Source organism: Convolutriloba macropyga, chromosome 11 (genome assembly GCF_964194025.1).
Source record: "Convolutriloba macropyga chromosome 11, txConMacr16.3, whole genome shotgun sequence".
NCBI classification, from domain to species: Eukaryota; Metazoa; Xenacoelomorpha; order Acoela; family Convolutidae; genus Convolutriloba; species Convolutriloba macropyga.
The window spans coordinates 59,111,423-59,133,250 of record NC_134478.1 but is presented as its reverse complement, the minus strand read 5'-3'; the positions used below and the strand labels follow the sequence as shown (position 1 = coordinate 59,133,250).

Sequence of the window (21,828 nt, the reverse complement as noted above, 5' to 3'; positions counted from 1 at the left end):
AGTCAATCCCTACTATCCCACAGAAAAGAGAAGAAAAACGTTAACATTACTGGGTAAAATGTACATTTGGCCGTTTTTAGCCAATTTAACCAAATCTTGGACAAATTTAATATTTCTCGTCAAATTCGTCAACGATTTATGTCACCACTTTAAACTTTTTTTTGCATTCAAATAATTTCTAGCTAGATTTCTTGATTTTGTTAATAATGATCTGAAAATTATTTCAGAAACTAAAGTTTTTTATTGCTATATCCAGTAGGTTCAAATTAGTAATTGTTTTTTTTTTGGTGTCAGGACAATTTACCCAATTCCATTTTACCCAATGCCATTATACCCAATGCCATTTTACCCAACCTGCCATTTTACCCAATGCCATTTTACCCAATGCCAACTTACCCAATTTACCTCCTTGCTAAATTAACCAGAACGACTATTTAGCCGACTATAATATAAATGGCCCGTGGGACTTGATATGAAACTATCACAACCGAACATGGGATTAGCCAATTATATAATTAAATGGCCCGTGGGACTTGATATGAAACTATCACAACCGAACATGGGATTATATTGTCCACAAATATTTTAAATCATCCTTCTAATAGCGACTGCTAATTTGTTATCGGATAATTGAACGAAAAGATCAAAGAGCATTGGGTAAGTTGGTATTGGGTAAAATGTCATTGGGTAAAATGGCATTGGGTAAAATGGCAGATTGGGTAAAATGGCATTGGGTAAAATGGCGTCGGGTAAAACGGAATTGGGTAAATTGTCACGTAACCGTTTTTTTTTCAATTGCAATCAATAAAATGGATAATTTTTGCCTAATTGAAAATTATTTAGTACGGCTTATTTGGCGCACCTATTGTTAGCGCAGTTTTTAATTGTCAGCAAATTCGTTTGACAATTGCCCAAAAGCGCAAATTGTTGACAAATGTGACAGATTTTTCCAAAACGCTCTCAACTTTGAACTAAACTTGCTTTAATTTCACCGTTTTCCACGCTCCCTTTTAACTCTAATCTAAAAAGACTGATAAAAGCAATCAAATTTGCTTACTTTTCTGTTCGTTTTGCGGCGTAATGAAAAATTGAATCGTGAAAAAAGGACATGGTTAACCAATTATGGAACTCCCATCATGGAACCCCCAAGGATGATGCTAAATTCCCATAAACGCTAACTAATGATTGAGGGAAACTAAGAATATAAGAACAATTTCAGTGTTATATTTAATAGAGTTTTTGTCAAACTGGTTTTGGAGTGAGACACAAAAATATAGAAACAAAACTAGCATGCTTTGTCATAGTAGTCGGAAATGGTTCCTTAGTAACTTCGGTTCCTACAAATAATAAAAGTGAATTTTAACAGATTTTATGTTTGCTGTCACATATTTCTTTAATTACATTTCATTTCAAGGGTTTTGAACTGTTTATAGTTGTTATAGTTGGTGGTCAAAAGACTGGATTAAAAATGTTCTGATGCATCTATGCTCTTCAAAATTATCATTATGATAATCCAAAAGATTGCTATTTAAAAAATGTCTACAACTCTTATTGATCCATTTGGCAACGTTTTCCTTTTTTCATTCATTAAAATTGGTTCAAAATTTTTTTCTTGTCAAGATATTCCAAAGATCAAGGTTTGCAATAATTACCAACATCTTCCATGACATCACAGGCAAGGTGTGTCAAGTTTGGTTTCAGTGGGAATGATTTCAATGTTTACTTAAATGTTGTGTGTTTACTAAAGTTTTTGTCTAAATATTTGTGTTCATTTTGTACTATAAAAGTGTTTAAGCTCAATTTGTTTACCGTCATTAAGCTTTGCCATACAAACTCTTCATTTTGCTTTTTAATTATCTCAAAAATATTAAAAAGATTCGATAAATAACTGAACAATTAATCACCGATTCATTGCTGCGTACGCCAGGTAAATGGTTATTATTGTAAAGAACTATTAAAAAGTCATCAAATTTTTGCAATTGACCGCTTCGTTTGAAAAACAAATAATTTTCCAACTTTTTTAAAATTGAGAACCGGGCCGAGGTTTCACCCTTAATCCACCCCTAATTAGTGGGGATTATGGTGAATGCGTATTGCACTCCTATATATCGCGGAAAAGAGGGGTTTAAAAATTACACTGTATTTAGACTCTTTTCTCCACTCTTTTTACACTCTTTTCAAAGAGTGTAATTTAGGATGGGCTGATAAAACAAATTACACCTACTATTTACCATCATAACCAAAATGAAATGTGTTCAATGCTAGTATGAATTGGCGCAATGGTTAACGCACAAGGTGTTAGATATAGGTGCTTCAGAGGGATGGGGGATCAATCATCAGTAGATCCTTCAACTCTTTTTTTTAAATAAAATTACACTCTTGTTATTAAACTCTTCCACCCTTAACTAAGCGGAGAGATAGGGGTGTATTTTTTTTTATTTTTACACTCTGTACACTCGTTTCCCCGTTATTTTTGGGAAATACTGGGCCCGGGGAGCTCTGCTATACCCGTAGCGCAACCTTGTCAGTTTTAAGCTAACGTTTTAATCCACTGATATATAATTCAACATATAAATTGTCCAGCAAAGTATTTTTAGTTATATATATCCCCAAGGTGTGCCCAAAGTTGAACCTCAAAGTAACACCATAACATACACCTTCAAATTATTGAAACGGAAGAAAATAGGGTTTTGGTAAAAAATTTTGAGATAAGCTGGTTTATCACGTGTAATTAAACTTAACGATGACGCAGTTATTCTGTTCACGCAACATTATTTGATTCTACAGTTCGTTCTGCAGAAATTCCCTATTTTTATTTTCTCTAGAATAATTACTCGTCAACAATTCCCAGAATTATCAGAGAAAAATCTTCAAACGTGGACAAAAACCCTTATATTTGAGCCACATTTTCATTAACGCATATTTTGAAAAAGTGGGTTCCGTTAATGGATTTCACCCAAATTCCACATTTACAAATATCGGTTCAAATTGTTGCTCTTAATTGAAATTTCACTTTTAAATATCGGAACAGATTGAGGTAACGCCCCTTTGGATAAATTTACTAATAGCGGTGATATAGATACTTCAGAGAATAGGTCCATCAATAAAATCGGAATAAATAGGTTGAACAGGGAGGCGCATACCTGTACATTAAATCTTTATTGCTTTCAGATTCATTTAATTAGCCACAGCAAAAAAGGAGCGCAATTATTCTTGATATCTGGATACTTAAACAGGTGAGCCATATGCTAGATATTTTTTTCGAGCCCAAAGTTTTGGCATAAAAAACTTTTCTCAAATATATGTTTCTACACCTTCAAGATTGAAAGTGTTGTGAAATTTGCTACGAGAATTTTTGAACAACCTATTGCTTTGCAGATCACGCTCATTTACCAATTCCAGAATTTTATCTTCCAAGACCTCATTATATCTTGCAGAATTAAAAATCCACCTTCGAAGCATTTTTATAATGTATATAAGGTTATTAAATGTTCAAATAATACTATAATGCAATTTTTCTAAATTACTATTGCAAAGACCTTATGAATTGTTGCAACCCAATTTAGTGGGGAGGCACTATATGCTCAACTGGGTTTTTTGTTCAGTCATTTTTGCCGATCGTTAAACTCATCGTTCAGAGTTGTGCCTGGTACCATCAGAAAGCATGTCAAGCGTTGAATTTCGATTTAAAAGATTTTCTCAAATTCGCCTTTCCCGATGAGTAACGGGGGTTTAGAAATTTGAGAGCGATAGCCTATCTTCCGTTGTCTTGTTCACATTTTTCGTAAACTTTGCCTCAATTTTGATCCTTTTTCAATAAATACATGATAAAATTGTTAACGATAGTTGTTTCTTTGTTTAATGTTATAACAAAATTGTTGATTTGTCTAAACCAACTGTTTTCGAAAAATTTTCAAAAATTTTGCATTTTTTTCTCTTTTTCATGAAAGATGGCATCAGATGTGCTGATTTGGCTCAGTTTGTACAATTTCGCTGGTAGTTGAGACACAAAAACTGCTGATAAAATCTTTGTATACTCAGAGAAAGCTACTATTTACCTCCGGTTCATAAGAAAGTATTTCGGACAAACACGTTATCGCTAATTTAAATTGATATTAATAAAAACGATTAATTTATTTTTCATTTATTAAAATGTTTGTTTGCAAAAAAGAATTAAAAAAATTTGTCGAACAATTCTGTTTGTTAACAGACGGGCAGAGATAATACGGCCAGTTTTGGTCTCATTGCTGAATTTTGAAATGAAAAAGGAATCGGATTGTACTTTGTGTCTATATGTGTAAAATATCCCGATAACAGGCATTTCTGTTTTTTGATTCAAGCTTCAATTAAAAAAGGTTATTTCTATGTTCAAATGAGGTGAAATGAACAAATATTGTCTTTTCTGAGTAAAATTCATGATTTTTATTGCATGCCCAAGTTCTTTTGTATTTTAGTCTTGCTTATAATTGAATCCTAATTGTTCGTTTTATTATATTTCGATTAGCATCTAAATTGCATCATTTAATTTTTTGTTTAAATTGGAATTTTGTGAAAGTAGCGGTTTCAGTTGAAAAATATTTTATTGAATTAACAAGCAGCAATAACAAAAAGCGGCATCAGGCAGCAAAACGAAATTAGTGGTCAAATTAGCGGTAGCGATTGTGAAATAGTTTCTGTTAAATGGACAAGCAGCAATAATAACAAAGAAAGCTTTGGTCTAATTTTTATGTTTTTTATAATTCAAAAAACATTGGGATTACAACGGTAAAATTTTTATTATTACAGACCAGGAAAAATTCAAATCAAACGTTAACTACTGAACGAACAAATGTACGAGCAAATGAAGGCCAATAAGCATACATGATAATTACAACAAAAATGTTAGGTTCTTCCTGTCTTTTCCAACGTTTGCGTAAAATTTTGTTGTGATTTTTTGAGTTCTGCCTGTATTCGTTGTTTTTTTGTAGTCTTTTGCTTTACTCTGACTATTGACAGGATATTTAAACAGTAACAAGTTAATCTCTTTACTATTTCTATGTTGACAACTTACGGTTTTCTTTTGCTTGAAGTTTAAAAAATGTTTGAAAAAAATTAAGTATTTTTTCAGATATGCCCACTTTTTTTTGCCATTTTTTAGCGTAATCCCAGCAATGAGGAGGCCACATCCTCCTTCAAGAGAATTAAAACTTAATCTTATTTACTGTTTTATCTTTTTAATAGTTGTTTTTTGACATTGATCTTGCGAGTTTTTTTTTTATCTTTTTCTTGTTTGGAAATTTCCAATTTTTGAGGGTCTCTGTTGCTTTCTTTCATGGAATATGTAATATTAATTAATGGGACTGAGAGCACCCGCAACTGATTCTATTTGTTTTTTCATTGAATGGATTTTGATTTTACGGTTTTGTCTTCGTTCATCCCAAACTTGAATGTACTTTTTGGTTTTTGACTGTTTTGGATATATTTTTAGCTCGTAAGACACTCTGGATATTGACAGGTCTCAATGGTATTATTTGTAAGTATAAATGAAGCCGTTCAAATAACTCAGTTGGTTGCTAATGATTTTCATGACATTGAATGTAAAACAAGAGGACAGGTCCTATAGCGTTTTGGGAGGAACTAAAGTTTATTTTTAATCTATTGATATTTTGCTAAGATTTAAAAAATAGGTACATAATGATTTTTGGTCTTAAATAATGCTTGGTGTTTTTTTCTTTGACTTTGTTGCTTGTTTTGTCTATTAGTATCCCTAATGGCAAGTATCATCGGCCCTCTAATGAAGGATTATTTACGTTGTTTTTATAGTTAGTGGTTTGAGCTCAAAAGTTTGTTTTAAAATGGATACAACAATTTTTTTCGAATAACATACAAATTTTTGAAAGTTCTTCATCTCCTCCTCATTCGTAAATAATTGAGTCAAAAACGTGGTTGAGCGGGGTTGGAATATCATGTGGGAACACATTTTGCCGAGCCTTCTGTCAGAACTCGTAAGATCCTATCAGACAAATTCCGCAATGATGGATGTTTTAATATTTATTGCAAGGCATATAAATACATCAAATTTTTGCAAACATCAAAAATTTGCGTTTAAGGCTGTAAGTGAGATATTTTTCAAGTTTTTCAAAGGTTTAATTAATTCTACTTAAAATAACAATAACAAGTTCTTACCAATTGATTTAGAAAACAAATAATTGTTTAAAATATAACAAATCATGTCGTCTGAAGACAAAAAAATGTGTACTGGCAGACACCTTGATGCTTAGCGCTAGTGCGATTAATCTGAAAGAACTTATTGTACGCCAAACCAGATAACACCAGAGAAGATATCTCTACTACAATCATTTTGGGAGTTAAGAAAAAGTTTTCAATCATTTTAGTTTTGGTACCTTTAAGTGCCTCAAATGTTAGTGCCCGAGATCTGCTATTGTGACCTTGGAGATTTGAACGATTGAAACAATAACTTTGAGTAAGCCTTCGACATTAGGCTTTAATGTTTTAGATTTACTTTTTCCCTCTAAATGCAAGCAAGTAGCTGTAGGGGGAAATGTAGGATCGTTTCGGCTGCTGCCCTCGAAATTCTGGGGAAAACTTAAACATTTACAACATGATGTGAATCCCTGCTAAGCACTACTTAGTGCAGGCAATCCAGAAAATGATTGTTATAGAACATTTTTTTGCATTGAGCAAGATGAAAGTAACAAATTAGTGGACTCAGTTTTCTATGTAAATATTTAAATTAGACATTTATTAACCCAGTAATAGTAGCAACGATTTGATTCAGTTGCTATGAATTATTACGAAACCTTTCAATAGTTACTAATTTTTCTCCAATTGGCTACTGGGATTTCACAACAGGCGTTAAGCTTATAGAGATTCCATTTCCTCCTGCTCTCTCAACATTATCTCCGTTTGACCAAAAAATGTATTTTTTTTGTGGATAAAAAGTACAAAAAATTTCAGTTGAATTCACGATCAACGCAAATGTTGCAATAAATCCAGCTGAAGACTGGTAAAAATTGTCAAAAAGTTGTGAAAAAACTTTCAAAATTGTGTGAGCGAAGGACCCAAAAACAAAACCAAAACCTTTCCGAGTAAATTATTCTGCAGCTAGAATATAATTTCTGTTAGATCGAATTCTCAAAGAATTTAGCTCTGCCGAGAAGTTCTATCAGAAAAATGTTTGAACTCGAAGAAATTATGTCTAGGTTATTTGAAAGTTTTGAACAATTGCGAAAAAAATTGACTTTTTATGTTGAAAATGCATTATTATTATGTGATTAAAGTAAAAATTGTTTAGCGTTTCTTTTCCCAGACAAAATTGTGAGGTTATTGCGTTAATATTGTACGTATGGTAGGAATTTATGATCGATTTTTGTTTAGAGGAAAAAGCGTCGGAAACCTAGACAGAAATTGGCTCAGATGTCGCTAATACTGTTTGAGAACCAAACAAACCCTCATTAGGGCTTAATGGCGTGTTACTATAGGACTGATTTGAGCTTAAAACTTTCTTTGTTTATATCTAAGTTTTTTTGCAGGTTTTAAATAAGTATACTTGTGCACAAAGTTTTTTGTACCGCAATATGTTGGTAAACACCTTAGCAGGAATATCAATTATAGGTGGTCGAATCGTAAGGCTGAAAAGGTATTATTTCAGTTCAGAATGAAATTGCGTAGCTTCCTGTGTTCCTATATTTGTTTATGCATTTTTCGAGCAGTAATAGTAGGCTATGCTACTTACAGGTAGAAAAGCCGAATGATAATATCGAAGCCATTGAGCTCGCACCGATTAAACTTATCCTGAAAATCTGAAAAAGTTTCAAGCGCCGAAATGATGTACAAGCAGCAAAAAGTCATACTTTTTTTAGCTTATAACTGGTAAATACTGTAGTAGTATACAAGCTATTTAAACTCAAGCTAGCTTGTAGGTAAATTCCTTAAAGCCCATTTAAGTATGTAGTTACGACTTGACATAACGTAAATTAATGTTTCAAGTAACCACGCGGAAGTTCGAATCACATATGAAGCAATTCTTTTAGGCGTAAATTAGTCTGGACATATTAATTTTCATGCAGTTCAATGTACTCAAAAATGAAAGCTAGCCAGTGTAAATTGTGACATGATCAGAGTACTTGCCATCACGGAAAAAAAAACAATTCCTTTCGCGCGTTGATGTACACCCATTTTTGTACTGAAGTCATGAGTTTTGTAGGAGACATGTAAATTTAATTGTGAAACCGATTTGTTAAAATACATATACCTCCAGAAACACATTAACAATTATCAGAAATTGCTAATTTCTCTAGCTCTAAATTTAATTTAAAATATTAGATCCGGATTTTCTCAATGATCTTTTGAATGTTTTGTGTTTTAGTGAAGATAGAGAGATGCTGAGCAGAATTGGAGTATTTGTGATCATTTCCTGCCTCACTTTGTCTCAACTGCAATTGTCTGACGCGAAAAGTTTTCCACACATGCTTGAAGGTAATGTCGAAAACAGGCCTGATCGATTCAAAATTCCCAACACACATTAATGAAGTGAGATGAGCGAAGACAAAATTTTATTTCTAATAACCCGGGTAGAGGTTTTGTCAAAATAAAATGTAAGATTAGCGGTGAATAGCGGTGAAAAAACTTTTTTCAACGCAAAGCGCCCGTATCTGTTAGCGTTGAATGCGGTGAAAGCGGTGAAATTTTGTTTTAAAAATTTGCGGTTTTTAGCGGTGCAGAATTTTTTTCACCGGATTTCTTACAAAAAAGAAACCGCTGTACAGTAGTTCGAACCACTCATCTCCTGGATGTCACCAACTTCCTATTCCACTGCGCCATCTGTCACTTTCTGCAATAATATTTCCTGTGAATTTAAGAAAAACGTTGAAATTTGCGGTGAAAATTTGTAAGGTTTGCGATTTTAGAGGTAAAATTTTTTTCACCGCATTTTGCTGGTAGCGGTGAATTGATTTTCACCGCATTCTGCTGTTAGCGGTGAATTGTTTTTCACTGCATTTTGCTGGTAGCGGTGAATTGTTTTTCACCGCATTTTGCTGGTAGCGGTGAATTGTTTTTCACCGCATTTTGCTGGTAGCGGTGGATTGTTTTTCTCCGCATTTTGCTGGTAGCGGTGAATTGTTTTTCACCGCATTCTGCTGGTAGCGGTGAATTGTTTTTCACCGCATTCTGCTGGTAGCGGTGAATTGTTTTTCACCGCATTTTGCTGGTAGCGGTGAATTGTTTTTCACCGCATTTTGCTGGTAGCGGTGAATTGTTTTTCACCGCATTCTGCTGGTAGCGCTTGACATTTTTTTCACTGCTTAAGCTGTCAAATAAAGTTTTTCGCCGCATTAATCGCATTGAGCACAAATCTTACACATTTTACTCAAATTCACCGCAAAACTTACATCTCTTAGCGATTTTTAGCGTTGACACCTCGACCCGGGAAGTAGAAAGGTTTATCCACAGTGCAAGATCTGAAACGGCAAGTTTTTTAGACCTTTTCCGTTGGTGCCCCCACCTAGCTTAGTGAATACATACTATTTGCAACCCCCAGACGCGAGTAACACATGTTTACATAATGATTTACTATGTAATGATAAGTGCTCTGTAACTTGGGGAGCTTAACGTACCAGGGGGCATAAACTGAAAAGATCAGAAAATTTATTTAAAAAATTTCTGTCGACCTGAACGATAAAAAAGGCAAAAGCTTTATGGTGAAGCTTATTGAAACTTAATTTCATTTGTCAACTTTCGCCAAAAATGACTTTCCAAAGTGACTGGCAAAACGTAACTTTGGAAAAGTTTAATCCAACCTTTTTTTATCTGATTTTGCGGAATCACTAAGTTGGAGAAAACTGAGAAGCCTTTAAACCGTTTAGGTTATCAACAATATTGCTATTTTAATTTAGACAATTTGACATTTATTCTGGATAGTCTTTCATGCAACTTTGTCAATCACTTCTTCTTCTTCTTCTTCTTCTTCTTCTTCTTCTTCTTCTTCTTCTTCTTCTTCTTCTTCTTCGTCTTCTTCTTCTACTCAAGCATAGTCATGCTATTTAACCCATGCCATTCAACCAACATGTTTTTTAACACGCTCTATTTTTAAGTCCAAAGTAACGATTAGTGGAATAAAAAATTCAAAAGAACAACTACGAGCATTTACAGCATTTTATTTATGGCAATAGTTCAAAAATTAGACGGAACGATTAGAAGAACAGCCAAGGATGAATCATACGGAAACTACTAATCAGATAAGACCTACAAAATTGAAACCGTGAACTTTGAGAGAAACCATCTATCAGCCAATGAGACAGAAACATGAAATAGAATTGAATATTTAGAATTAATTGTTCCAAGCAACTGACTTAAGCTGGACTGAAAGTTTATTCAAGGTTTTTCACAACTAAGAAGCCGCTACACTTAATTGTCACTAAACAAATTAATTTCCGAGGAGGACACTGATTAAGTAGGGTTACATGGAGACAAAAATGTGGATATTTTGCCTGGAAGTAAAAAGATTCTCGTTTCTCTGAAAAACAAAACAGTTCGATCTTATTTTTTTAATCAACAGCTACTACCAATTATCCAACAGTTTTTGTCTAATATTGATATTTGGTGTGTCATCTTTTTTGTAGCAAATATGTATAAGATTTTGCAAATTGACATCTGAAGGCTAAAATGTACAAACATAAAATTTTTGCTTAAAAAAGTATGTTTGATTAGGTTAAAACCAGAATTAAATGGACCCAGAAACTTGTCATTAATGAAGGCCAATCACAATACAAATTGATCGTCCAATTAAAACAACGTTAAGTGTTAATTGAGATTAACAATATTTTATTATCAGAGTGATAGAAAATCGTAGAAATGAGATGTATTTAGTTTAATTTTTTGCGAAAAAGTGTCTGTTTTTGAAGTTTTGCCGCGTCTTCATAGAAATCACTATGCGCGAGCAAGCTTTGTGGATTCTATTGAATGGATGAATAATCAACTTCAGTGTCGTAAAAAAATAAGAAAAAAAGTTTTTTGAGCTTCTATTTTTTAATGTCTTGAGAAGGAAAAAGCGATTGATGACTGTAACAAATCAAAACAACAGTTATTTTGACAAATCTTTTTCCCTCAAACGTTTGAAGTCTTGAAAAATTCAATTTTTCAGTGTATGTGAACTCAACCTACCCTCTTTCATATTTTTTTCGGCAGACGAGGGTGGCTGGTTTTTTCCAGTGCTATATCCAAAACAGTATAGACAAGATAAGGCAAAAAAGCTTCCTTTTTGTTCTGACCCCTCTTGAGGTGAGATGAACTGTATACTGAAGTGGATTTTTTTTGTTCAGTCAATTTTCGCCGATCGATATATTAATCGTAGAGAGTTGAGACTGGTATCATTAGAAAGCTCGTCCATCGTAGAATATGGAATTAAAATGATTTTTTTTCAATTTTCGTTTTCCACAGGGAATTATCGAGGTTTAAAATTCTGAGAAAAGTAGAGTGAATTAACGTTGTTTTTATTCAGATTTTCCTAAATTTTTGCCTAAATATTCGTCAATTTTGCAAATATTTGTTAAAATTTTGAAGAATAGTGTTGTTGATTTTATTCTTAAGAACAAACAAGCATTGTTGATTTTCTTTGATTTATTTTTTGGTAAAAAATTCTGGCTAAAATTTCAAAACTCAGCCTTTTTCATCAAAAACAGCACAAAATAAGCTACTTTAGTCCACTTTGATAAAATTTTCCGACAGTACAGCCCAAACAACAATAATATAAAACTTTGTAGACTCAGAAGGGGGCTATTCCTACTTCAACTTTTGCTAACAGTGCTCTGTAATTAAAACTTTGCCGTTTTTTGCTAACTTTACCCGTTGATTAACAAAATAGCTAAATTAATTTTTGAGTTTCCAACTAACAAACTGTCTATATCTACAACACTCGAAAAATCAATTGTTCCTAACGGACAATAAGCATTCGCAAGGCTAGTTTTGGGCCAATCTTGGACTGCTACAATCCAAAAGGAGTTCGGATTAAACTCAGTCGGTCTTTTTTTTTTGAAAAAAAGACATTTTTTTATTAATAAAGAACCGAACCAATTATTTCAAGGCTCAGGAGTGATAGGTCCAATTGACTTCCTAAGCAGTTCAAAGCTAATATATTTAGTTTTTTCTTGAAAATTTATGGTTGTTTCGATTTTAAAAATAATTGATTTTTAAATAAATAATGGCCTAATGAAATTTTCCTCTATTTTTTCTTAATTTGGTCAACTTGTAGCTTTGTGTCAGCAAAGAAAGAAAGCTTCTTCATTCTACTGATTTAAAATTTGGCAAGATTGCGGTTTTAAGCCTAAAATTATTGTTTTCTGGCTTTGATACTACCAGATTTTAGATTATTTTGTTTTTAGATATTTGCCAATTTTTCACGTTTTCTAGTTTTGTCACTTTATCAGATTGTTTACAGTTCTCATATCACATTAATAGCGTTCAAAATAAGACACAATTCAACATATTAAAATTATGAAAGATATAGAATATCGTTTCAACGGCCTCGACACTTCTTTCTTGAAGAAATTATCTGTTTTTTTATTTTCTCTTCAACTGTCATTTTTACTTTGTTGTTTCGGTCGTATAAAATTTCCTGTATATTGATAGGTTTCACTGGCGTTTCATTGAAAGATAAATCAGCCGATATTCCGATATAAGTAGATAGCTGATGGCTTCCATGACTTTGAAAACAACCGTTTTCCAAAACTAAAAAAAACTTTTTAACTTCGCAATATTGTTTTTTATTTTTCTCTTTGTTACCTAATCTCGTTAATTGCAGGTCAAATACGGCATTATGGGTGTCAACAGAAGGTGTCAAAAAGGATCGGTATCCCAAAATCTATTTTTTTAAAGAATTCGTTATGACCACACTGGCTTCGGCACCGTTTTTCACAAAAAAATAAAATAATTTGATTTTTGTCATATTTGACGTTCTTTTTGTAGACGCCAGACATATTCTGGATAATTGCAGGTCTCAAAGTCTTCATTGGATGAATAAACGGCCCTATTTAAAAATTTCATTTTGTAATGAGTGTCTTTCGTGTCTTTAGGTGTAATTTTGTTTCGAAAAGATTTCAAAATTATTATACACTTTTGCACTTTTCTCTTTTTTTTTCTACTTGTTACCTGGTCTGACTAATGATTGGCCACATACTACTTATCGGCATTAAAAAAAACGGGCAATCGAATATATTTTGAGGGCCAAAATAAGGCTTGACGGTTTTGACAGCGTTTTCTGGCGAGTTTCAATTGAATTTTTGTTTGATGTTTTTTGTTGTTCTTTTTAGCCGCTTAAAAATTTGAATCAGGACAGGTCCTATAGAAGCATTGGTAATCGTAAACCTTTGGGATATTTTACTTGATTTCACGTTTTTTTGAAGTTAATTGTTTAAAAAAAATAAGCGAATTTTTTTAACTTTACTGTTTTTGTTCTTTTTTGTCTAATTGTTACCAAACCTTTTTATGGATTGGTCCCACATCTTTTCTGGTGATTTATAAGTTATTTTGTCTAGTTTTAGGTTTATCTGACGGTATGTTTACTTTGTTATTAAATTTTGTTTTTTAAAGCAGACCTAAAATTTTTGATGTAATTAATGTTTGAAGTTGTTGTTGTTTGATTTTGTTGTTCGTGTTGACTCGCTTTCTTAATATTGGCATATCACAGCAATCTAATGCATAAATTTTTACTCCACTAAGTTATTTGCTTTGGAGGCTATCTTATCGTTCATACACAATTTTTTAGCAAAATACTTTCCAAAAAAAAATTTTTGGGTTTTTCTATCTGTTCCTCATTTGGTACACAATTATGCCAAAATTGTGGATGACTGGGGTCGGAATCTTATATGTCATCGCACATTTCCGAGCCTCCTTGTTTTCTATATGCACATTGAAATAGAAAAACTTGTTGAAGTGTCTTTGAGCAGTAGCAGTTAGCTTACTTCCTCGAGATACAATGACTTCAAAACAATTTTGGATTGTTTAATTTTTAACGGGCTTGTGATGAAAAGCATAATATCGTTAAAAATTCGCCGCTGCATCGATTTGCCATCTAAATTATTAGGCCAATACAAAAAATGCATTAACTAACATTATCAAATGAAAATAAATGAATTTATAAAATGAAAATGAAAGAAAATGAATTTATAAAATTCGAGATATCTAACTTCACTGTTACGGAAAGTTTCGATTTTTTTGTTTCTTAGAGCAACTTTCGAACACATACTAAAACTTTACTTGTAGATGGGCTCAAAGAAATCTTTTGACCACTGAGAAAAAATAATTAAAGAAAAAAAACACTCAGAACTTGATCATTCCGCCATATGTATTAAAAAGGGGGCTCGATAATGTGCATTAACACATAAGATTTCGGCCCTGCTCATCTACATTTAAACAGTTCATGATTCCTACAATAAATAATATTACAAGACATTATAAACGACAGGATAAAAGGAACAGAAATAAGTACAGCAAAAAATCAAAAGTAATTTTAAAAGCCTATAATATCAAAGTCAAAATACCATCAGATGAGACCCAAAAAACACTTATCCTGAAGTACAAAGCAGAGGGGACTTATCCACATTGTGATTAGATAACCAGTCAACAACAAAGTGACGAAGATAAAAACAATGGATTCTTTTGAACCCAATAATTTCAAATGTCTTAAAAAATTAGTGACAGAAAAATCTAAATAGATTCAATAATAAGTCTTTAAGAAAACAATGAGCGCCGTGAGTATATGTTACAGAAAAAGACTGCAGATTAATTACAGATAAGTAAAAACAGAAAAATTTGGCTTTAAAAGTTTCAACCATTATCCTAATATTAAGTATTTGAATGTAATTATTATTTTTTTTAGTTTCGATAAACATAAAAACGAAAGATTGTTTAAGTTCACTTGTGGCTGATTTGAAAAAAGACGTAAATTGTTTTTAGCACGAGTTTTTTAAAGGACAAGAACAGACAAGACATTTGATCACTCAAAAAATCTTGACAGATTATTTGATATTTAAAACACAAGGTAGTGGATGGAAACTCTCATTGATGAGACAAATTTTCAAGCTGATAAAATGAAGAACAAAACTGAAAAAGTTCAAAACAAAAATCTAAAAGTTTCAAAAACATGTTAGATGACAGTAATCAAAACAATTAGCTTTCAAAATTTGCTTAACTCCCTAGAGGGAAGCAATTGAGATCTGTCATTTATGAGAAATTTTTGACGAACACAAAGATAAATAAATTACATGCGAAAACCTGAAAATAAAAATGCGAGAGAGCACCGTCAAAGTTATCAATGAAAAATCTCAATCAGTGGAAACTGCTGTATATGGTAAATTATATAAATTAACATCCAATGAGATTTAGATTTATCATTGATAAGAATAAGTCTTAGAACTACAAAAATGAGAAAAATGCAAGGAAAATTTGAGTAGTCAAACGTCAACTGCAAGAAGAGTTTGTGAAAGCTTTCGAAGCCATATAAAACTATTCGCTGATAAGTTTTCGTTTTCACCTAAGACTTTGTCAACGCCAATTGGAACTTAAATTATTGCGCTAACGTGATGAAAGTTCAAATATGAAACAAATTTCGAAGAAAAATCCAAAAATCAAACTGAATTACAAAAATTTGTAAGGTTTAAGTCAGGAAACCATTAGTCAAAGAAAAAGAACACCTGAACAGACTAGCTTTGAATTCACTTTGAGTATTTTGGGGCCTGTCAATACTGGGACTAACAAAAAAATTTACAGATATGTGTTATTTTCAAAATATAATTTACCACAAACGGGTGATTTGTTTTGAAAAATGGTTTAAAGTCTCAGCAACAGCAAATGCCGAAAAAAAAATGCAAAAATTCACTATCAACTAGGAAAACATTTTTGAAGCCATAAAAACCTGAGCGAGGATTCTCTCAAACAAAGCTATTGTTCATTGCGCCTCATTTGATCGTAAATAGGTTTGGAACCATAATTGAAACTCGATGTGAAAAATGGTTTTGTCTCTGAATGATAAGAGGAAAATCAAAAACTTGAAAAAAGATTGGTAAAAAAGCTCTCCAATATATTTATTTCGAATCTTTTAGAAAGCAAACTTTTGGATGAAATCACAACTGGCCTCTTTGAGGTTGCTCATCTTTTAGGGAACACGTAATTTTTCCATATTTTGTTTTAAAAAACATAATTTGAAGAGCTTTCTTATGATATCGCTCGCAATTCAAAAATAAATAAAAGGCCCACAAATGTGAATTGTTCACTGAAATTTTAAATCATGATAACTATTCAAAAAAGGAGATTAAGATAAGGAACAGAGATGAAAAGAGAAAAAAAAAACATTTTCTTCAAAATTTTCCTGGAAGAGATTTCTAATGATAGCAATCCCAATTTTCTACAATAATTATATCGATAATTATATCAAGTGAATAAGTTCACGAACAAATGTGAAACCGTAAAGTATGATAACTGCCAAAAATGAGATTGGGATAAGAGAAATGAGATACAAGGAGAAAAAACTTTTAAATTTCAATTCTTTTGCTGGAACAGCTTTCTAATGATATCACTCTCGTTTCATTACAATAATAAAATATCAGTAATTATATCGAGTGAACAAAATCACATACAAAGCATACAAATGTGAAATATTACTTTAAACTTTAAACCATAATAACTCCGCATTGAAAGAGATTAGGACAAGAGAGAGAAGACAAAAGAAGCAAAATCTTTTTAATTTCAAAACCTCTGCTGGAATAGCTTTATAATGATATCACTCTCGATTCTTTACGATAATTAAATTGATTCGCCAAAACTGACCGAACAAAAAAACCCTTTTAAGTATATAGTTCCTTCCCCTACTATGTGGATCGGAAAAACGATCTGAACCAAACTCGAAATTGGAGATGTATACGGACTTAAGAAGTATACGGTCTTATACGGAGAAATCATAACGTCTTTTGTACATATTTAAAAAAAGCTTGTGAAAACATAAATAAAATTTAAAAAATTGTGGAGTAATTTTTCTCGTAAGAATTTATCATCGAAAAGTTTTTGACATTGCGGTTTTTCATGACGGCGTCCAATTTTATTTTACATTTTTACACAAATTTCTGCATAAATTGTATGATCTTTTTTAATCAAAAAATTAAATAATTTATCAGAATATGAATTATTTTGTAGTTTATAAACTTTCTGCTTCCTCTTTAGTTTTTTCAGAGATGTGCTGGTAATAAAATACTAAGAATAGTTTTACAATTTTCTGAAATTAGTTTTGAGTATTTGCGCCAAATGAACTATTGTACGGGCATCAGTTTTTACTTATCAATACTCTCCAATGTCTTTTTGTCCAAACTTGGATACAACTTGGAATAACCAAGCTATTTCTGTCTACTATAAAAAACATAAAACTATTTTTTACTTTGAAGAGTTCTCTAAATAAAAATGAAGTGCGACATGCAGAAAGTAAATATTAACAAAACGCAAATTCAATAGAATAGTTGAAACATAGCTGGCAAATTGCCAGAAAATAGCCGACATAGCTTCATAGAAAAAAGTTTTAAAAAGAAGGTAAAAAAGACAGACCAAAGAAGAAACTTATTCTTTTCATTAAGGGCTGAGATGTTAAATTTTGATTAAGAATCTGTATAAGTTACTGCTGTTTCTATTAGCTGCTCTTAAGTAACCTTCAATTAGAGTGACAAGCACTCACTTGAACTTATCTCTTTGAATTAAAGCAAAGAAAAGTCAATTTCAGAAAGAGGAAGTCATTACTAAGAGTGAGGAAAGTCACGTGTGACCAAAAATTTAATCACGCGAATGAACAAAAAAACTAGCTCCACTAAGAGTGAAAAATGATGTCGCGCACGCAATTCAGTTGAAATTGCATGAACGAATGAACAAAAAGCAGATTTGGAGTGGTTGTGACGTCATATGGTCGTAACAAAAATCTTGACGACGAAATAAATGAAAAACCAAGAGAAGGCCAATAATAGCCTCAGATATGGCTTCGCGGCTATTAATAAAACAATAGCGCAAATCCAATTTTGTTTCAAAAGTTAGTTTTACGTCTGAGAAAGTCTGAATGAGTGACAGCTTAAGTCTTGGTCAAGTTTGATGAACTTCTGTTCTATACACACGGGTCTTCTTGTTATAATAATTAATATAGTGCCCATGGGTTCGAACTAAAATAGATTCTCCTCATACAGCCGAAACAAAGATGGTTCTGATTGACTTTATTATTAGTATTATTAATACTATCGTTTCAGTCCGAGATGGTGCCCACAGGGGGAGAAAGATTTGGCATTGCACACAAGAGGAACAATGTCCATTCACTCACTACTGTGACCTCGACCTGCAGCGATGTTTAGAAGTGCCTAAGTATTGAAAACAAAAAATCAGAAAAGTATCCACACACGACAGCAATCTATAAGAAAGAGATTTCAGAAGAATGCTCAAAACGTGAACAACAATTAAATCAAATATGTGTTCATTGCTTGATGAATAACCAATGAAATGAACAATATTGAATAACTTAATTTTATTATGTGTACAGTTTTTGGAGAGTTAAAAACGACTTTATAAATTTTGTTTGATTAATTGTTATGAGATCGAAACAATTAAACTGAAAATGAGATAAATGTTTCTGAATGTCTTTGAATGCGTCAAGATAATTACCCGACCTGCTGCAAATTTAGCCGACTATTCAATAAACGACTATTTAGCCGACTATAGTACAAACATAATCGTACAAATCATATATGGCCTAGTATGATTACTAAGAAAGAATTTTTTTCTTAAGGTATGGCTTCATTAATTGAGTTTTTTTTGTGGTATCAGTTGTTTAGGGCGTAATGCTTTAAGCATTTTAGTGTTGAGCTTGATTTTTTTATGATTCTTGTATGACTACTAAGAAATAATACAAATAATATATGACCTTGTATGATTACTAGGAATAACATATCACCTAGCATGACTACTAAGAGTTTTTTATGAGAGCTACGCGGGTATATAATAACAGCAACTTTTTGTTTTCAACCTGATAAATATCATTTATTATCGAAATTAATAAGGAAACTAACTATAAGGAAACTAACTATAATTATGGAAATTAACTATAAGGAAATTAAGCATAGTTAGTAAAAGTTACGAGAAACTGATGGTAAAATAATGTTATGTTGACCAAATTGCACTAAAATTTCGACAGTGTTGCCATCAATGGAGACAGACGGTCTTAATCAGAGAAAATCAGCGAAATTAAATTAAAATAAAACTTTTGAGTTGAACTTTGAGTTTTTCCGCATTGAACAGTTTGAGATTTTCTGTTGAACAGTTTGTATTGCTCGTTGGAACAGTAACAATTTTTGCTGAGTTCTTAACGTTATTCTGCATTAAAATGCACATCGAATATCCTTTTAATTCAATTTTTTTCCCGAAAACAAAAGCATATATTTCAGAAAAATTGAAAGTTCTCACAAATCGAAAAATAATAGTCTATAACAAACAATAAGAGCTGAGCTCAACCGAAACGAACTTGCAAGAGCCTTACAAAGTACTCATCTGTCTTGAAAGATTCTGCAAGACAGCCATCGTCATGCACAACCTTTCAAAAATATCTTTTTTGCAAGAATCGTGCAAGATCTTTCAAAAAAATCATCTGGAATCGGCTAAGGCGTTTAAGTGTCATTAGAAAAGACACATTCATAAAAATTCAATTTTGATTTAGCTACTGTAATCTTGTAAATTAGGATGTCGTCACCATTGTTTTGAACCTCCTTTATCCTCTGATTGTCTTGCAAAGATTCTTATGTGATCTTATAAGTTAACCATTCGATGGTCATTTATTGGAACAAATTACAAGCAATTTGTTTCTGTTAAACTATTGTTTCCGATCGAGAAGAACATCAAATCCGACGAGGCACCAATGTTTTTTTTTTGGTTTTCTACTTGATTGAAAAGGATAGCCTAGCAGTAACCAAATAGCTTTAATTTTTAATCGAAAGGATTTTCTATAATTCAAGGAACTTGAATTGTGTTGAGGCGCTTTTTTACACTCCAAATTATTTGGATTTAATTGGTGTGTCCTTTTTACCGCACGAAGAGAAGATATGGCGATCTGAATTTTTATATTCGGTGACCTCATTTTTTCACAGGATGCGAAGTCAAATGCCGCACATGAAAACAAGTGTTCAGGCGATTCTGCTAAACAGAAGTAAAAAAGAGAGCATAAAAGAGAGTGGTTTTTGTTCATGTAGCATTCTAAGAGAGCAAGAAAAAGGAGATTAAAAATTTTTTTGCTAAGCGGGCGATGTTTTTTTGATCATGTGAGACTTTCTCCAACCGATTTTTCAGTTTTAACCAGTCTGTTTTATCAAAAATGTTTTTTCAAATTTCTCTTGATTAGAAATTTTTTGCCACAGTTTTTTTGGTTTGCTAGCTAATTGAGATATTTGATATGTATTGTGTTAACAAAAGGTGACATTTTAACGTTATATAGTACAGTTTATAAAAAACTCAAATAAATTTGAAATTGTTCATGTTTTTTGTTTCAATTGTTGATTGCAACGTTTCCGACGAGCAGGCCATGGGTAGGTCACCAATCAAGCAGGAAAAATTGCTTGAAGGTTTTTGTAGAGTAAATGATTGTAATCGGCATTTTGCATTTTGTAGAATTTTTTGTAGAGAAAAAAATTAGTTGTTTTTTTCTCGGTTTTCTCTGAGTTATGCATTTTTGTTTCAATTGGCAATCTTCTTTTGGTTTTGATTTTTTAAATTATTTTGCCAATCGTATATTGGAGTTGAAACTTGTGACAAAAATTTATCAAATTTTGTTCATCATGTTTTAACAGAATTCAGTTTTCTTTAGTTGTTTGTATTGTTTTTGATTTTGTCTTTGTTTAAAAAAACATGAATAAAAAAGTAATTTAATATTGATTGGAAACTTTGTTCTAAGTGAATATCTAACTCGAGTCATTTCCGGAGTCTCCGGCTAATTTCTTTTCGTAATTCTATTCTCAATTTTTTTCTACTTTTTCAAGTTAATTAGAAGTCAAAATAGAGTGGCGATTTAAGAACGCTGAAGCAAGACAATGGAGTAGGTCTGAGGCTTAATTTTTTTGTCAAACCACTTAAAAGTTGGAGTGAAATTTTTTTGTTTGAACAATTTTTCAGTTTTTCAGACGAATTTATTTTTCAGGTGCTTGAATTTAACTTCAGTTTTCGGCGTCTTTTCTCTTGAGTGCCATTAAAATGATACATATAAATTCTGATTCGCTTATTTGCAATTGCTTGAAATCATCAATGCTTAGCTATAGCTTTTTATGACATTGACGCTATTTGTAATCAAAAAATATCAGTGAATTATTAAATTTTGCCTTTTTTAATATAATTCAGTCCTGTCGCTTACTATCATTATTACTGTTTGCTAATCGGACCTAAAAGAAAGTAAGTATTGGCGTCAGTCCATTGTTAGGGTTTTTTTGACTTTAATAATATTGGTTCTTGAAAATTACTTAATTGCAATAGGGGAAAATTGCATAAGATCCTTATATGGATCAAATTGATCCATTTAGTTTTTTGTTTTGGGTTATTGATTTTTCGACTTTGAAATTAATTGCTTTCAAGAGATTTTGACATTTTTTCTTTTGAGAGTTTTGATTGTTATTTGTTGTCCTGTCTCTTAGTTTCAATCATGAGAGGTCTCATCACTTGCTAAGGATACTTAAATCAATTGCCCTAATTATCTCGGTTCATAGCTATGGCTGTCTACGAACCCCACCCTGTTCATTTTCGAAAAAACGTTTCATGAAATTTTATGTTTTGCATGTA

General features: G+C 32.1%; 1 long non-coding RNA gene across 1 annotated transcript; it reads left to right on the top strand.

Moving 5' to 3' along the window:
* Nucleotides 1-2,578: 2,578 nt before the first annotated feature.
* Nucleotides 2,579-18,641, top strand: LOC142349387 (uncharacterized). The gene is made up of 3 exons (XR_012760821.1): nt 2,579-3,236; nt 8,369-8,478; nt 18,270-18,641. It is a non-coding gene; the product is annotated as an uncharacterized LOC142349387 (long non-coding RNA).
* Nucleotides 18,642-21,828: the final 3,187 nt, after the last annotated feature.